Below are 18,276 nucleotides of genomic sequence, written 5' to 3' on the forward strand. Positions count from 1 at the left end.
GGACTCTCAGGGCAGCACAAGTACGAGGTGGGGGCAGCTCCTGTCTGGGACTTATCCTTCGATGTTCGGATTTTTTGCAGTCAGCTGCCGGATCAGGGCCACAGGAGTCGAAGCGCAAACATCGGCTCTTTTCCCTGGGAATGAAAACTCACCAGTCCAGGTTCCTGTTGTCAGTTTATTGGGCTCCCCTGGGACTGTCAGGGCAGCACAAGTATGAGGTGGGGGCAGCTCCTTTCTGGGACTTATCCTTCGATGTTCGGAATTTGTGCGGTCAGCTGCCGGCTCAGGGCCACAGGACTCGGGGCGCAAACATCGGCTCTTTTCCCTGGGAAAGAAAACTCACCAGTCCAGGTTCCTGATGTCAGTTATTAGGGCTCCCCTGGGACTGTCAGGGCAGCACAAGTATGAGGTGGGGGCAGCTCCTTTCTGGGACTTATCCTTCGATGTTCGGAATTTGTGCGGTCAGCTGTCGGCTCAGGGCCACAGGACTCGGAGCGCAAACATCGGCTCTTTTCCCTGGGAAAGAAAACTCACCAGTCCAGGTTCCTGATGTCAGTTTGTAGGGCTCCCCTGGGACTGTCAGGGCAGCACAAGTATGAGGTGGGGGCAGCTCCTTTCTGGGACTTATCCTTCGATGTTCGGAATATGTGCGGTCAGCTGCCGGCTCACGGCCACAGGACTCGGAGCGCAAACATCGGCTCTTTACCCTGGGAAAGAAAACTCACCAGTCCAGGTTCCTGATGTCAGTTTTGAGGGCTCCCCTGGGACTGTCAGGGCAGCACAAGTATGAGGAGGGGGCAGCTCCTGTCTGGGACTTATCCTTCGATGTTCGGATTTTTTGCAGTCAGCTGCCGGCTCAGGGCCACAGGACTCGGAGCGCAAACATTGGCTCTTTTCCCTGGGAAAGAAAACTCACCAGTCCAGGTTCCTGATGTCAGTTTGTAGGGCTCTCCTACGACTGTCAGGGCAGCACAAGTATGAGGTGGGGGCAGCTCCTTTCTGGGACTTATCCTACGATGTTCCGATTTTTTGCGGTCAGATGCCCGCTCAGGGCCGAAGGACTCTGAGCACAAACATCGGCTCTTTTCCCTGGGAAAGAAAACTCACCAGTCCAGGTTCCTGATGTCAGTTTGTAGGGCTCCCCTGGGACTGTCAGGGCAGCACAAGTATGAGGAGGGGGCAGCTCCTGTCTGGGACTTATCCTTCGATGTTCGGATTTTCTGCAGTCAGCGGCCGGCTCAGGGCCACAGGACTCGGAGCGCAAACATCGGCTCTTTTCCCTGGGAAAGAAAACTCACCAGTCCAGGTTCCTGATGTCAGTTTGTAGGGCTCCCCTGGTACTCTCAGGGCAGCACAAGTATGAGGTGGGGGCAGCTCCTGTCTGGGACTTATCCTTCGATGTTCGGATTTTTTGCGGTCAGCTGCCGGCTCAGGGCAACAGGTGTCGGAGCACAAACATCGACTCTTTTCCCTGGGTAAAAAAACTCACCAGTCCAGGTTCCTGATGTCAGTTTGTAGGGCTCCCCTGGGACTGTCAGGGGAGCACAAGTATGAGGTGGGGGCAGCTCCTGTCTGGGACTTATCCTTCGATGTTCGGATTTTTTGCAGTCAGCTGCCGGCTCAGGACCACAGGACTCGGAGCGCAAACATCGGCTCTTTTCCCTGGGAAAGAAAACTCACCAGTCCAGGTTCCTGATGTCAGTTTGTAGAGCTCTTTTTGGACTCTCAGAGCAGCACAAGTATGAGGTGGGGGCAGCTCCTGTCTGGGACTTATCCTTCGATGTTCGGATTTTTTGCAGTCAGCTGCCCGCTCAGGGCCACAGGACTCGGAGCGCAAACATCGGCTCTTTTCCCTGGGAAAGAAAACTCACCAGTCCAGGTTCCTGATGTCAGTTTGTAGGGCTCCCCTGGGACTGTCAGGGCAGCACAAGTATGAGGTGGGGGCAGCTCCTGTCTGGGACTTATCCTTCGATGTTCGGAATTTGTGCGGTCAGCTGCCGGCTCAGGGCCACAGGAGTCGGAGCGCAAACATCGGCTCTTTTCCCTGGGAAAGAAAACTCACCAGTCCAGGTTCCTGATGTCAGTTTGTAGGGCTCCCCTGGGACTGTCAGGGCAGCACAAGTATGAGGTGGGGGCAGCTCCTTTCTGGGACATATCCTTCGATGTTCGGAATTTGTGCGGTCAGCTGCCGGCTCAGGGCCACAGGAGTCGGAGCGCAAACATCGGCTCTTTTCCCTGGGAAAGAAAACTCACCAGTCCAGGTTCCTGATGTCAGTTTGTAGGGCTCCCCTGGGACTGTCAGGGCAGCACAAGTATGAGGTGGGGGCAGCTCCTTTCTGGGACTTATCCTTCGATGTTCGGAATTTGTGCGGTCAGCTGCCGGCTCAGGGCCACAGGAGTCGGAGCGCAAACATCGGCTCTTTTCCCTGGGAAAGAAAACTCACCAGTCCAGGTTCCTGATGTCAGTTTGTAGGGCTCCCCTGGGACTGTCAGGGCAGCACAAGTATGAGGTGGGGGCAGCTCCTGTCTGGGACTTATCCTTCGATGTTCCGATTTTTTGCAGTCAGCTGCATTCTCACTGCCACAGGAGTCGGAGCGCAAACATCGGCTCTTTTCCGTGGGAAAGAAAACTCACCAGTCCAGGTTCCTGATGTCAGTTTGTACGGCTCCCCTGGGACTCTCAGGGCAGCACAAGTATGAGGTGGGGGCAGCTCCTTTCTGGGACTTATCCTTCGATGTTCGGAATTTGTGCGGTCAGCTGCCGGCTCAGGGCCACAGGAGTCGGGGCGCAAACATCGGCTCTTTTCCCTGGGAAAGAAAACTCACCAGTCCAGGTTCCTGATATTAGTTTGTAGGGCTCCCCTGGGACTGTCAGGGCAGCACAAGTATGAGGAGGGGGCAGCTCCTGTCTGGGACTTATTCTTCGATGTTCCGATTTTTTGCACTCAGCTGCCGGCTCAGGGCCACAGGACTTGGAGCGCAAACATCGGCTCTTTTCCCTGGGAAACAAAACTCACCAGTCCAGGTTCCTGATGTCAGTTGGTAGAGCTCTTTTTGGACTCTCAGGGCAGCACAAGTATGAGATGGGGGCAGCTCCTGTCTGGGACTTATCCTTCGATGTTCGGATTTTTTGCAGTCAGCTGCCGGCTCAGGGCCACAGGACTCAGAGCGCAAACATCGGCTCTTTTCCCTGGGAAAGAAAACTCACCAGTCCAGGTTCCTGATGTCAGTTTGTAGGGCTCCCCTGGGATTCTCAGGGCAGCACAAGTATGAGGTGGGGGCAGCTCCTGTCTGGGACTTATCCTTCGATGTTCGGATTTTTTGCACTCAGCTGCCCGCTCAGGGCCACAGGAGTCGGGGCGTAAACATCGGCTCTTTTCCCTGGGAAAGAAAACTCATCATCCAGGTTCCTGTTGTCAGTTTGTAGAGCTCTTTTTGGACTCTCAGGGCAGCACGAGTATGAGGTGGGGGCAGCTCCTGTCTGGGACTTATCCTTCGATGTTCCGATTTTTTGCGTTCAGCTGCCGGCTCAGGGCCACAGGACTCGGAACGCAAACATCGGCTCTTTTCCCTGGGAAAAAAAACTCACCAGTCCAGGTTCCTGATGTCAGTTTGTAGGGCTCCCCTGGGACTGTCAGGGCAGCACAAGTATGAGGTGGGGGCAGCTCCTGTCTGGGACTTATCCTTCGATGTTCCGATTTTTTGCAGTCAGCTGCCGGCTCAGGGCCACACGACTCGGAGCGCAAACATCGGCTCTTTTCCCTGGGAAAGAAAACTCACCAGTCCAGGTTACTGATGTCAGTTTGTAGGGCTCCCCGGGGACTGTCAGGGCAGCACAAGTATGAGGTGGGGGCAGCTCCTGTCTGGGACTTATCCTTCGATGTTCCGATTTTTTGCAGTCAGCTGCCGGCTCAGGGCCACAGGACTCGGAGCGCAAACATCGGCTCTTTTCCCTGGGAAAGAAAACTCACCAGTCCAGGTTCCTGATGTCAGTTTGTAGGGCTCCCCTGGGACTGTCAGGCCAGCACAAGTATGAGGTGGGGGCAGCTCCTGTCTGGGACTTATCCTTCGATGTTCGGAATTTGTGCGGTCAGCTGCCGGCTCAGGGCCACAGGACTCGGAGCGCAAACATCGGCTCTTTTCCCTGGGAAAGAAAACTCACCAGTCCAGGTTCCTGATGTCAGTTTGTAAGGCTCGTTTTGGACTCTCACGGCAGCACAAGTATGAGGTGGGGGCAGCTCCTGTCTGGGACTTATCCTTCGATGTTCGGATTTTTTGCAGTCAGCTGCCGGATCAGGGCCACAGGAGTCGAAGCGCAAACATCGGCTCTTTTCCCTGGGAAAGAAAACTCACCAGTCCAGGTTCCTGTTGTCAGTTTATTGGGCTCCCCTGGGACTGTCAGGGCAGCACAAGTATGAGGTGGGGGCAGCTCCTTTCTGGGACTTATCCTTCGATGTTCGGAATTTGTGCGGTCAGCTGCCGGCTCAGGGCCACAGGACTCGGGGAGCAAACATCGGCTCTTTTCCCTGGGAAAGAAAACTCACCAGTCCAGGTTCCTGATGTCAGTTTGTAGGGCTCCCCTGGGACTGTCAGGGCAGCACAACTATGAGGTGGGGGCAGCTCCTTTCTGGGACTTATCCTTCGATGTTCGGAATTTGTGCGGTCAGCTGCCGGCTCACGGCCACAGGACTCGGAGCGCAAACATCGGCTCTTTTCCCTGGGAAAGAAAACTCACCAGTCCAGGTTCCTGATGTCAGTTTGGAGGGCTCCCCTGGGACTGTCAGGGCAGCACAAGTATGAGGAGGGGGCAGCTCCTGTCTGGGACTTATCCTTCGATGTTCGGATTTTTTGCACTCAGCTGCCGGCTCAGGGCCACAGGACTCGGAGCGCAAACATTGGCTCTTTTCCCTGGGAAAGAAAACTCACCAGTCCAGGTTCCTGATGTCAGTTTGTAGGGCTCTCCTGGGACTGTCAGGGCAGCACAAGTATGAGGTGGGGGCAGCTCCTTTCTGGGACTTATCCTACGATGTTCGGATTTTTTGCGGTCAGATGCCCGCTCAGGGCCGAAGGACTCTGAGCACAAACATCGGCTCTTTTCCCTGGGAAAGAAAACTTACCAGTCCAGGTTCCTGATGTCAGTTCGTAGGGCTCCCCTGAGACTGTCAGGGCAGCACAAGTATCAGGTGGGGGCAGCTCCTTTCTGGGACTTATCCTTCGATGTTCGGAATTTGTGCGGTCAGCTGCCGGCTCAGGGCCACAGGACTCGGAGCGCAAACATCGGCTCTTTTCCCTGGGAAAGAAAACTCACCAGTCCAGGTTCCTGATGTCAGTTTGTAGGGCTCCCCTGGGACTCTCAGGGCAGCACAAGTATGAGGAGGGGGCAGCTCCTGTCTGGGACTTATCCTTCGATGTTCCGATTTTCTGCAGTCAGCGGCCGGCTCAGGGCCAAAGGACTCGGAGCGCAAACATCGGCTCTTTTCCCTGGGAAAGAAAACTCACCAGTCCAGGTTCCTGATGTCAGTTTTTAGGGCTCCCCTGGTACTCTCAGGGCAGCACAAGTATGAGGTGGGGGCAGCTCCTGTCTGGGACTTATCCTTCGATGTTCGGATTTTTTGCGGTCAGCTGCCGGCTCAGGGCAACAGGACTCGGAGCACAAACATCGACTCTTTTCCCTGGGAAAAAAAACTCACCAGTCCAGGTTCCTGATGTCAGTTTGTAGGGCTCCCCTGGGACTGTCAGGCCAGCACAAGTATGAGGTGGGGGCAGCTCCTGTCTGGGACTTATCCTTCGATGTTCGGATTTTTTGCAGTCAGCTGCCGGCTCAGGACCACAGGACTCGGAGCGCAAACATCGGCTCTTTTCCCTGGGAAAAAAAACTCACCAGTCCAGGTTCCTGATGTCAGTTTGTAGAGCTCTTTTTGGACTCTCAGAGCAGCACAAGTATGAGGTGGGGGCAGCTCCTGTCTGGGACTTATCCTTCGATGTTCGGATTTTTTGCAGTCTGCTGCCCGCTCAGGGCCACAGGACTCGGAGCGCAAACATCGGCTCTTTTCCCTGGGAAAGAAAACTCACCAGTCCAGGTTCCTGATGTCAGTTTGTAGGGCTCCCCTGGGACTGTCAGGGCAGCACAAGTATGAGGTGGGGGCAGCTCCTGTCTGGGACTTATCCTTCGATGTTCGGAATTTGTGCGGTCAGCTGCCGGCTCAGGGCCACAGGAGTCGGAGCGCAAACATCGGCTCTTTTCCCTGGGAAAGAAAACTCACCAGTCCAGGTTCCTGATGTCAGTTTGTAGGGCTCCCCTGGGACTGTCAGGGCAGCACAAGTATGAGGTGGGGGCAGCTCCTTTCTGGGACATATCCTTCGATGTTCGGAATTTGTGCGGTCAGCTGCCGGCTCAGGGCCACAGGAGTCGGAGCGCAAACATCGGCTCTTTTCCCTGGGAAAGAAAACTCACCAGTCCAGGTTCCTGATGTCAGTTTGTAGGGCTCCCCTGGGACTGTCAGGGCAGCACAAGTATGAGGTGGGGGCAGCTCCTTTCTGGGACTTATCCTTCGATGTTCGGAATTTGTGCGGTCAGCTGCCGGCTCAGGGCCACAGGAGTCGGAGCGCAAACATCGGCTCTTTTCCCTGGGAAAGAAAACTCACCAGTCCAGGTTCCTGATGTCAGTTTGTAGGGCTCCCCTGGGACTGTCAGGGCAGCACAAGTATGAGGTGGGGGCAGCTCCTGTCTGGGACTTATCCTTCGATGTTCCGATTTTTTGCAGTCAGCTGCATGCTCACGGCCACAGGAGTCGGAGCGCAAACATCGGCTCTTTTCCCTGGGAAAGAAAACTCACCAGTCCAGGTTCCTGATGTCAGTTTTTACGGCTCCCCTGGGACTCTCAGGGCAGCACAAGTATGAGGTGGGGGCAGCTCCTTTCTGGGACTTATCCTTCGATGTTCGGAATTTGTGCGGTCAGCTGCCGGCTCAGGGCCACAGGACTCGAAGCGCAAACATCGGCTCTTTTCCCTGGGAAAGAAAACTCACCAGTCCAGGTTCCTGTTGTCAGTTTGTTGGGCTCCCCTGGGACTGTCAGGGCAGCACAAGTATGAGGTGGGGGCAGCTCCTTTCTGGGACTTATCCTTCGATGTTCAGATTTTTTGCACTCAGCTGCCGGCTCAGGGCCACAGGACTTGGAGCGCAAACATCGGCTCTTTTCCCTGGGAAACAAAACTCACCAGTCCGGGTTCCTGATGTCAGTTGGTAGAGCTCTTTTTGGACTCTCAGGGCAGCACAAGTATGAGGTGGGGGCAGCTCCTGTCTGGGACTTATCCTTCGATGTTCGGAATTTGTGCGGTCAGCTGCCGGCTCAGGGCCACAGGACTCGGAGCGCAAACATTGGCTCTTTTCCCTGGGAAAGAAAACTCAGCAGTCCAGGTTCCTGATGTCAGTTTGTAGGGCTCTTTTTGGACTCTCAGGGCAGCACAAGTATGAGATGGGGGCAGCTCCTGTCTGGGACTTATCCTTCGATGTTCGGATTTTTTGCAGTCAGCTGCCGGCTCAGGCCCACAGGACTCAGAGCGCAAACATCGGCTCTTTTCCCTGGGAAAGAAAACTCACCAGTCCAGGTTCCTGATGTCAGTTTGTAGGGCTCCCCTGGGACTCTCAGGGCAGCACAAGTATGAGGTGGGGGCAGCTCCTGTCTGGGACTTATCCTTCGATGTTCGGATTTTTTGCACTCAGCTGCCCGCTCAGGGCCACAGGAGTCGGGGCGTAAACATCGGCTCTTTTCCCTGGGAAAGAAAACTCACCATCCAGGTTCCTGTTGTCAGTTTGTAGAGCTCTTTTTGGACTCTCAGGGCAGCACAAGTATGAGGTGGGGGCAGCTCCTGTCTGGGACTTATCCTTCGATGTTCCGATTTTTTGCGTTCAGCTGCCGGCTCAGGGCCACAGGACTCGGAACGCAAACATCGGCTCTTTTCCCTGGGAAAAAAAACTCACCAGTCCAGGTTCCTGATGTCAGTTTGTAGGGCTCCCCTGGGACTGTCAGGGCAGCACAAGTATGAGGTGGGGGCAGCTCCTGTCTGGGACTTATCCTTCGATGTTCCGATTTTTTGCAGTCAGCTGCCGGCTCAGGGCCACACGACTCGGAGCGCAAACATCGGCTCTTTTCCCTGGGAAAGAAAACTCACCAGTCCAGGTTCCTGATGTCAGTTTGTAGGGCTCCCCGGGGACTCTCAGGGCAGCACAAGTATGAGGTGGGGGCAGCTCCTGTCTGGGACTTATCCTTCGATGTTCCGATTTTTTGCAGTCAGCTGCCGGCACAGGGCCACAGGACTCGGAGCGCAAACATCGGCTCTTTTCCCTGGGAAAGAAAACTCACCAGTCCAGGTTCCTGATGTCAGTTTGTAGGGCTCCCCTGGGACTGTCAGGCCAGCACAAGTATGAGGTGGGGGCAGCTCCTGTCTGGGACTTATCCTTCGATGTTCGGAATTTGTGCGGTCAGCTGCCGGCTCAGGGCCACAGGACTCGGAGCGCAAACATTGGCTCTTATCCCTGGGAAAGAAAACTCACCAGTCCAGGTTCCTGATGTCAGTTTTTAGAGCTCTTTTTGAACTCTCAGGGCAGCAGAGGTATGAGGTGGGGGCAGCTCCTGTCTGGGACTTATCCTTCGATGTTCGGAATTTGTGCGGTCAGCTGCCGGCTCAGGGCCACAGGACTCGAAGCGCAAACATCGGCTCTTTACCCTGGGAAAGAAAACTCACCAGTCCAGGTTCCTGATGTAAGTTTGTAGGGCTCCCCTGGGACACTCAGGGCAGCAGAAGTATGAGGTGGGGGCAGCTCCTTTCTGGGACTTATCCTTCGATGTTAGGATTTTTTGCACTCAGCTGCCGGCTCAGGGCCACAGGACTCGGAGCGCAAACATCGGCTCTTTTCCCTGGGAAAGAATACTCACCATCCAGGTTCCTGATGTCAGTTTGTAGAGCTCTTTTTGGACTCTCAGGGCAGCACAAGTACGAGGTGGGGGCAGCTCCTGTCTGGGACTTATCCTTCGATGTTCGGATTTTTTGCGGTCAGCTGCATGCTCACGGCCACAGGAGTCGGAGCGCAAACATCGGCTCTTTTCCCTGGGAAAGAAAACTCACCAGTCCAGGTTCCTGATGTCAGTTTGTAGGGCTCCCCTGGGACTCTCAAGGCAGCACAAGTATGAGGTGGTGGCAGCTCCTGTCTGGGACTTATCCTCCGATGTTCGGATTTTTTGCGGTCAGATGCCCGCTCAGGGCCACAGCACTCGGAGCGCAAACATCGGCTCTTTTCCCTGGGAAAAAAAACTCACCAGTCCAGATTCCTGATGCCAGTTTGGAGAGCTATTTTTGGACTCTCAGGGCAGCACAAGTATGAGGTGGGGGCAGCTCCTGTCTGGGACTTATCCTTCGATGTTCCGATATTTTGCAGTCAGCTGCCGGCTCAGGGCCACAGGACTCGGAGCGCAAACATCGGCTCTTTTCCCTGGGAAAGAAAACTCACCAGTCCAGGTTCCTGATGTCAGTTTGTAGGGCTCCCCTGGGACTCTCAGGGCAGCACAAGTATGAGGTGGGGGCAGCTCCTGTCTGGGACTTATCCTTCGATGTTCGGATTTTTTGCACTCAGCTGCCCGCTCAGGGCCACAGGAGTCGGGGCGTAAACATCGGCTCTTTTCCCTGGGAAAGAAAACTCACCATCCAGGTTCCTGTTGTCAGTTTGTAGAGCTCTTTTTGGACTCTCAGGGCAGCACAAGTATGAGGTGGGGGCAGCTCCTGTCTGGGACTTATCCTTCGATGTTCCGATTTTTTGCGTTCAGCTGCCGGCTCAGGGCCACAGGACTCGGAACGCAAACATCGGCTCTTTTCCCTGGGAAAAAAAACTCACCAGTCCAGGTTCCTGATGTCAGTTTGTAGGGCTCCCCTGGGACTGTCAGGGCAGCACAAGTATGATGTGGGGGCAGCTCCTGTCTGGGACTTATCCTTCGATGTTCCGATTTTTTGCAGTCAGCTGCCGGCTCAGGGCCACACGACTCGGAGCGCAAACATCGGCTCTTTTCCCTGGGAAAGAAAACTCACCAGTCCAGGTTCCTGATGTCAGTTTGTAGGGCTCCCCGGGGACTCTCAGGGCAGCACAAGTATGAGGTGGGGGCAGCTCCTGTCTGGGACTTATCCTTCGATGTTCCGATTTTTTGCAGTCAGCTGCCGGCTCAGGGCCACAGGACTCGGAGCGCAAACATCGGCTCTTTTCCCTGGGAAAGAAAACTCACCAGTCCAGGTTCCTGATGTCAGTTTGTAGGGCTCCCCTGGGACTGTCAGGCCAGCACAAGTATGAGGTGGGGGCAGCTCCTGTCTGGGACTTATCCTTCGATGTTCGGAATTTGTGCGGTCAGCTGCCGGCTCAGGGCCACAGGACTCGGAGCGCAAACATTGGCTCTTATCCCTGGGAAAGAAAACTCACCAGTCCAGGTTCCTGATGTCAGTTTTTAGAGCTCTTTTTGAACTCTCAGGGCAGCAGAGGTATGAGGTGGGGGCAGCTCCTGTCTGGGACTTATCCTTCGATGTTCGGAATTTGTGCGGTCAGCTGCCGGCTCAGGGCCACAGGACTCGGAGCGCAAACATCGGCTCTTTACCCTGGGAAAGAAAACTCACCAGTCCAGGTTCCTGATGTCAGTTTGTAGGGCTCCCCTGGGACTGTCAGGGCAGCAGAAGTATGAGGTGGGGGCAGCTCCTTTCTGGGACTTATCCTTCGATGTTCGGAATTTGTGCGGTCAGCTGCCGGCTCAGGGCCACAGGACTCGGAGCGCAAACATCGGCTCTTTTCCCTGGGAAAGAATACTCACCATCCAGGTTCCTGATGTCAGTTTGTAGAGCTCTTTTTGGACTCTCAGGGCAGCACAAGTACGAGGTGGGGGCAGCTCCTGTCTGGGACTTATCCTTCGATGTTCGGATTTTTTGCGGTCAGCTGCATGCTCACGGCCACAGGAGTCGGAGCGCAAACATCGGCTCTTTTCCCTGGGAAAGAAAACTCACCAGTCCAGGTTCCTGATGTCAGTTTGTAGGGCTCCCCTGGGACTCTCAAGGCAGCACAAGTATGAGGTGGTGGCAGCTCCTGTCTGGGACTTATCCTCCGATGTTCGGATTTTTTGCGGTCAGATGCCCGCTCAGGGCCACAGCCCTCGGAGCGCAAACATCGGCTCTTTTCCCTGGGAAAAAAAACTCACCAGTCCAGATTCCTGATGCCAGTTTGTAGAGCTATGTTTGGACTCTCAGGGCAGCACAAGTATGAGGTGGGGGCAGCTCCTGTCTGGGACTTATCCTTCGATGTTCCGATATTTTGCAGTCAGCTGCCGGCTCAGGGCCACAGGACTCGGAGCGCAAACATCGGCTCTTTTCCCTGGGCAAGAAAACTCACCAGTCCAGGTTCCTGATGTCAGTTTGGAGGGCTCCCCTGGGACTCTCAGGGCAGCACAAGTATGAGGTGGGGGCAGCTCCTTTCTGGGACTTATCCTTCGATGTTCAGATTTTTTGCACTCAGCTGCCGGCTCAGCGCCACAGGCCTCGGAGCGCAAACATCGGCTCTTTTCCCTGGGAAAGAATACTCACCATCCAGGTTCCTGATGTAAGTTTGTAGAGCTCTTTCTGGACTCTCAGGGCAGCACAAGTACGAGGTGGGGGCAGCTCCTTTCTGGTTCTTATCCTTCGATGTTCGGATTTTTTGCACTCAGCTGCCGGCTCAGGGCCACAGGACTCGGAGCGCAAACATCGGCTCTTTTCCCTGGGAAAGAAAACTCACCAGTCCAGGTTCCTGATGTCAGTTTGTAGGGCTCCCCTGAGACTGTCAGGGCAGCACAAGTATGAGGTGGGGGCAGCTCCTTTCTGGGACTTATCCTTCGATGTTCGGAATTTGTGCGGTCTGCTGCCCGCTCAGGGCCACAGGACTCGGAGCGCAAACATCGGCTCTTTTCCCTGGGAAAGAAAACTCACCAGTCCAGGTTCCTGATGTCAGTTTGTAGAGCTCTTTTTGGACTCTCAGGGCAGCACAAGTATGAGGTGGGGGCAGCTCCTGTCTGGGACTTATCCTTCGATGTTCCGATTTTTTGCAGTCAGCTGCCAGCTCAGGGCCACAGGAGTCGGAGCGCAAACATCGGCTCTTTTCCCTGGGAAAGAAAACTCACCAGTCCAGGTTCCTGATGTCAGTTTGTAGGGCTCCCCTGGGACTGTCAGGGCAGCACAAGTATGAGATGGGGGCAGCTCCTGTCTGGGACTTATCCTTCGATGTTCCGATTTTTTGCATTCAGCTGCCGGCTCAGGGCCACAGGACGCGGAGCGCAAACATTGGCTCTTTTCCCTGGGAAAGAAAACTCACCAGTCCAGGTTCCTGATGTCAGTTTGTAGGGCTCCCCTGGGACTGTCAGGGCAGCACAAGTATGAGGTGGGGGCAGATCCTGTCTGGGACTTATCCTCCGATGTTCGGATTTTTTGCAGTCAGCTGCCGGCTCAGGGCCACAGGACTCGGAGCGCAAACATCGGCTCTTTTCCCTGGGAAAAAAAACTCACCAGTCCAGGTTCCTGATGTCAGTTTGTAGGGCCGTTTTTGGACACTCAGGGCAGTACAAATATAAGATGGTGGCAGCTCCTGTCTGGGACTTATCCTTCGATATTCGGATTTTTTGCAGTCAGCTGCCGGCTCAGGGCCACAGGACTCGGAGCGCAAACATCGGCTCTTTTCCCTGGGAAAGAAAACTCACCAGTCCAGGTTCCTGATGTCAGTTTGTAGGGCTCCCCTGGGACTCTCAGGGCAGCACAAGTATGAGATGGGGGCAGCTCCTGTCTGGGACTTATCCTTCGATGTTCGGATTTTTTGCACTCAGCTGCCGGCTCAGGGCCACAGGACTCGGAGCGCAAACATCGGCTCTTTTCCCTGGGAAAGAAAACTCACCAGTCCAGATTCCTGATGCCAGTTTGTAGAGCTATTTTTGGACTCTCAGGGCAGCACAAGTATGAGGTGGGGGCAGCTCCTGTCTGGGACTTATCCTTCGATGTTTGGAATTTGTGCGGTCAGCTGCCGGCTCAGGGCCACAGGACTCGGAGCGCAAACATCGGCTCTTTTCCCTGGGAAAGAAAACTCACCATCCAGGTTCCTGTTGTCAGTTTGTAGAGCTCTTTTTGGACTCTCAGGGCAGCACAAGTATGAGGTGGGGGCAGCTCCTGTCTGGGACTTATCCTTCGATGTTCCGATTTTTTGCGTTCAGCTGCCGGCTCAGGGCCACAGGACTCGGAACGCAAACATCGGCTCTTTTCCCTGGGAAAAAAAACTCACCAGTCCAGGTTCCTGATGTCAGTTTGTAGGGCTCCCCTGGGACTGTCAGGGCAGCACAAGTATGAGGTGGGGGCAGCTCCTGTCTGGGACTTATCCTTCGATGTTCCGATTTTTTGCAGTCAGCTGCCGGCTCAGGGCCACACGACTCGGAGCGCAAACATCGGCTCTTTTCCCTGGGAAAGAAAACTCACCAGTCCAGGTTCCTGATGTCAGTTTGTAGGGCTCCCCGGGGACTCTCAGGGCAGCACAAGTATGAGGTGGGGGCAGCTCCTGTCTGGGACTTATCCTTCGATGTTCCGATTTTTTGCAGTCAGCTGCCGGCTCAGGGCCACAGGACTCGGAGCGCAAACATCGGCTCTTTTCCCTGGGAAAGAAAACTCACCAGTCCAGGTTCCTGATGTCAGTTTGTAGGGCTCCCCTGGGACTGTCAGGCCAGCACAAGTATGAGGTGGGGGCAGCTCCTGTCTGGGACTTATCCTTCGATGTTCGGAATTTGTGCGGTCAGCTGCCGGCTCAGGGCCACAGGACTCGGAGCGCAAACATTGGCTCTTATCCCTGGGAAAGAAAACTCACCAGTCCAGGTTCCTGATGTCAGTTTTTAGAGCTCTTTTTGAACTCTCAGGGCAGCAGAGGTATGAGGTGGGGGCAGCTCCTGTCTGGGACTTATCCTTCGATGTTCGGAATTTGTGCGGTCAGCTGCCGGCTCAGGGCCACAGGACTCGGAGCGCAAACATCGGCTCTTTACCCTGGGAAAGAAAACTCACCAGTCCAGGTTCCTGATGTCAGTTTGTAGGGCTCCCCTGGGACTGTCAGGGCAGCAGAAGTATGAGGTGGGGGCAGCTCCTTTCTGGGACTTATCCTTCGATGTTCGGAATTTGTGCGGTCAGCTGCCGGCTCAGGGCCACAGGACTCGGAGCGCAAACATCGGCTCTTTTCCCTGGGAAAGAATACTCACCATCCAGGTTCCTGATGTCAGTTTGTAGAGCTCTTTTTGGACTCTCAGGGCAGCACAAGTACGAGGTGGGGGCAGCTCCTGTCTGGGACTTATCCTTCGATGTTCGGATTTTTTGCGGTCAGCTGCATGCTCACGGCCACAGGAGTCGGAGCGCAAACATCGGCTCTTTTCCCTGGGAAAGAAAACTCACCAGTCCAGGTTCCTGATGTCAGTTTGTAGGGCTCCCCTGGGACTCTCAAGGCAGCACAAGTATGAGGTGGTGGCAGCTCCTGTCTGGGACTTATCCTCCGATGTTCGGATTTTTTGCGGTCAGATGCCCGCTCAGGGCCACAGCACTCGGAGCGCAAACATCGGCTCTTTTCCCTGGGAAAAAAAACTCACCAGTCCAGATTCCTGATGCCAGTTTGTAGAGCTATTTTTGGACTCTCAGGGCAGCACAAGTATGAGGTGGGGGCAGCTCCTGTCTGGGACTTATCCTTCGATGTTCCGATATTTTGCAGTCAGCTGCCGGCTCAGGGCCACAGGACTCGGAGCGCAAACATCGGCTCTTTTCCCTGGGCAAGAAAACTCACCAGTCCAGGTTCCTGATGTCAGTTTGGAGGGCTCTCCTGGGACTCTCAGGGCAGCACAAGTATGAGGTGGGGGCAGCTCCTTTCTGGGACTTATCCTTCGATGTTCAGATTTTTTGCACTCAGCTGCCGGCTCAGCGCCACAGGCCTCGGAGCGCAAACATCGGCTCTTTTCCCTGGGAAAGAATACTCACCATCCAGGTTCCTGATGTAAGTTTGTAGAGCTCTTTCTGGACTCTCAGGGCAGCACAAGTACGAGGTGGGGGCAGCTCCTTTCTGGTTCTTATCCTTCGATGTTCGGATTTTTTGCACTCAGCTGCCGGCTCAGGGCCACAGGACGCGGAGCGCAAACATCGGCTCTTTTCCCTGGGAAAGAAAACTCACCAGTCCAGGTTCCTGATGTCAGTTTGTAGGGCTCCCCTGAGACTGTCAGGGCAGCACAAGTATGAGGTGGGGGCAGCTCCTTTCTGGGACTTATCCTTCGATGTTCGGAATTTGTGCGGTCTGCTGCCCGCTCAGGGCCACAGGACTCGGAGCGCAAACATCGGCTCTTTTCCCTGGGAAAGAAAACTCACCAGTCCAGGTTCCTGATGTCAGTTTGTAGAGCTCTTTTTGGACTCTCAGGGCAGCACAAGTATGAGGTGGGGGCAGCTCCTGTCTGGGACTTATCCTTCGATGTTCCGATTTTTTGCAGTCAGCTGCCAGCTCAGGGCCACAGGAGTCGGAGCGCAAACATCGGCTCTTTTCCCTGGGAAAGAAAACTCACCAGTCCAGGTTCCTGATGTCAGTTTGTAGGGCTCCCCTGGGACTGTCAGGGCAGCACAAGTATGAGATGGGGGCAGCTCCTGTCTGGGACTTATCCTTCGATGTTCCGATTTTTTGCATTCAGCTGCCGGCTCAGGGCCACAGGACGCGGAGCGCAAACATTGGCTCTTTTCCCTGGGAAAGAAAACTCACCAGTCCAGGTTCCTGATGTCAGTTTGTAGGGCTCCCCTGGGACTGTCAGGGCAGCACAAGTATGAGGTGGGGGCAGATCCTGTCTGGGACTTATCCTCCGATGTTCGGATTTTTTGCAGTCAGCTGCCGGCTCAGGGCCACAGGACTCGGAGCGCAAACATCGGCTCTTTTCCCTGGGAAAAAAAACTCACCAGTCCAGGTTCCTGATGTCAGTTTGTAGGGCCGTTTTTGGACACTCAGGGCAGTACAAATATAAGATGGTGGCAGCTCCTGTCTGGGACTTATCCTTCGATATTCGGATTTTTTGCAGTCAGCTGCCGGCTCAGGGCCACAGGACTCGGAGCGCAAACATCGGCTCTTTTCCCTGGGAAAGAAAACTCACCAGTCCAGGTTCCTGATGTCAGTTTGTAGGGCTCCCCTGGGACTCTCAGGGCAGCACAAGTATGAGGTGGGGGCAGCTCCTTTCTGGGACTTATCCTTCGATGTTTGGAATTTGTGCGGTCAGCTGCCGGCTCAGGGCCACAGGACTCGGAGCGCAAACATCGGCTCTTTTCCCTGGGAAAGAAAACTCACCAGTCCAGGTTCCTGATGTCAGTTTGTAGAGCTCTTTTTGGACTCTCAGGGCAATACGAGTATGAGGTGGGGGCAGCTCCTTTCTGGGACTTATCCTTCGATGTTCCGATTTTTTGCACTCAGCTGCCCGCTCAGGGCCACAGGAGTCGGAGCGCAAACATCGGCTCTTTTCCCTGGGAAAGAAAACTCACCAGTCCAGGTTCCTGATTTCAGTTTGTAGGGCTCCCCTGGGACTCTCAGGGCAGCACAAGTATGAGGTGGGGGCAGCTCCTTTCTGGGACTTATCCTTCGATGTTCGGAATTTGTGCGGTCAGCTGCCGGCTCAGGGCCACAGGACTCGGAGCGCAAACATTGGCTCTTTTCCCTGGGAAAGAAAACTCACAAGTCCAGATTCCTGATGTCAGTTTGTAGGGCTCCCCTGGGACTGTCAGGGCAGCACAATTATGAGGTGGGGGCAGATCCTGTCTGGGACTTATCCTTCGATGTTTGGATTTTTTGCAGACTGCTGCCCGCTCAGGGCCAAAGGCCTCGGAGCGCAAACATCGGCTCTTTTCCCTGGGAAAGAAAACTCACCAGTCCAGGTTCCTGAAGTCAGTTTGTAGGGCTCCCCTGGGACTGTCAGGGCAGCACAAGTACGAGGTGGGGGCAGCTCCTGTCTGGGACTTATCCTTCGATGTTCGGATTTTTTGCACTCAGCTGCCCGCTCAGGGCCACAGGAGTCGGAGCGCAAACATCGGCTCTTTTCCCTGGGAAAGAAAACTCACCAGTCCAGGTTCCTGATGTCAGTTTGTAGGGCTCTTTTTGGACTCTCAGGGCAGCACAAGTATGAGGTGGGGGCAGCTCCTGTCTGGGACTTATCCTTCGATGTTCGGATTTTTTGCGGTCAAATGCCCGCTCAGGGCCGCAGGACTCTGAGCACAAACATCGGCTCTTTCCCCTGGGAAAGAAAACTCACCAGTCCAGGTTCCTGATGTCAGTTTGTAGGGCTCCCCTGGGACTGTCAGGGCAGCACAAGTATGAGATGGGGGCAGCTCCTGTCTGGGAGGACAGGAGCTCATCATCCTCTCATCCTTCCACTTGAGACAAGGCAGAAAAAGCCAACTCCTGCCTCATGATCGTTTCCTTTTAGACAGCTGAAGAGAACAATGAGCGTGAGCCTCCTCTTCTTCAGACCAAACAAGGCCAATTCCCCCAGATGCCCTCAGAAGACCTTCACCAGCGTCATTGCCCTTCTCTGAACTCACTCCAGCACTAAAATGACATTTTTTAAGTTAGTGGCCCAAAACGGAACAATATGTGAGGTGTGGCCTTACCAGTTCTGAGTACAGGGGGACAATCACTTTCCTAGGCCTACTGGCCACACTACTCTTGGTATCTGGGGCCTGGTAATTCAAAATTTGTAAACATTCTAAGGGTTCATGTGGGAAATAGGAAACTGCTCTAGTGTAAATAAACTTATGACTGACACTAAGTCTACAGTCAGCACAAACTGTAGTTCAATAAATACCTAAATCTACTAAAATCAGTGCAAAATATTTTTGAGCTTTTTTTTTTTTCTAATTTGACCATCCTCTTCTTAAATAACTTTGCAGATGTACTTAACTTCATGTATCATAATTAGTTCCACTGATTTCAGTAGCATCTCTCTCAGGTACAATTCATATGCAACTTAGTATCCATCTAAGTTACTGCAAGGCTTTCATTTGTTTTTGTCAAATTCCACCAAAACATCCACAGCCGATATAGGTAAACATGCTTACATTACATGACACTTCTTACTTTGTCAAGGGCTGCGTTTTCCAATTTGTCTTTTGCAACAGATAGTTTTTGCTCCAGATCTGTTAGCTGTTGTGCCTGTGGGGATCAAGAAAAAAGCTGATGCTCCAATGCATTTTTTC

The sequence above is a fragment of the Taeniopygia guttata genome, chromosome 7, assembly GCF_048771995.1.
Source record: "Taeniopygia guttata chromosome 7, bTaeGut7.mat, whole genome shotgun sequence".
In the NCBI taxonomy this organism is placed as follows: Eukaryota; Metazoa; Chordata; class Aves; order Passeriformes; family Estrildidae; genus Taeniopygia; species Taeniopygia guttata.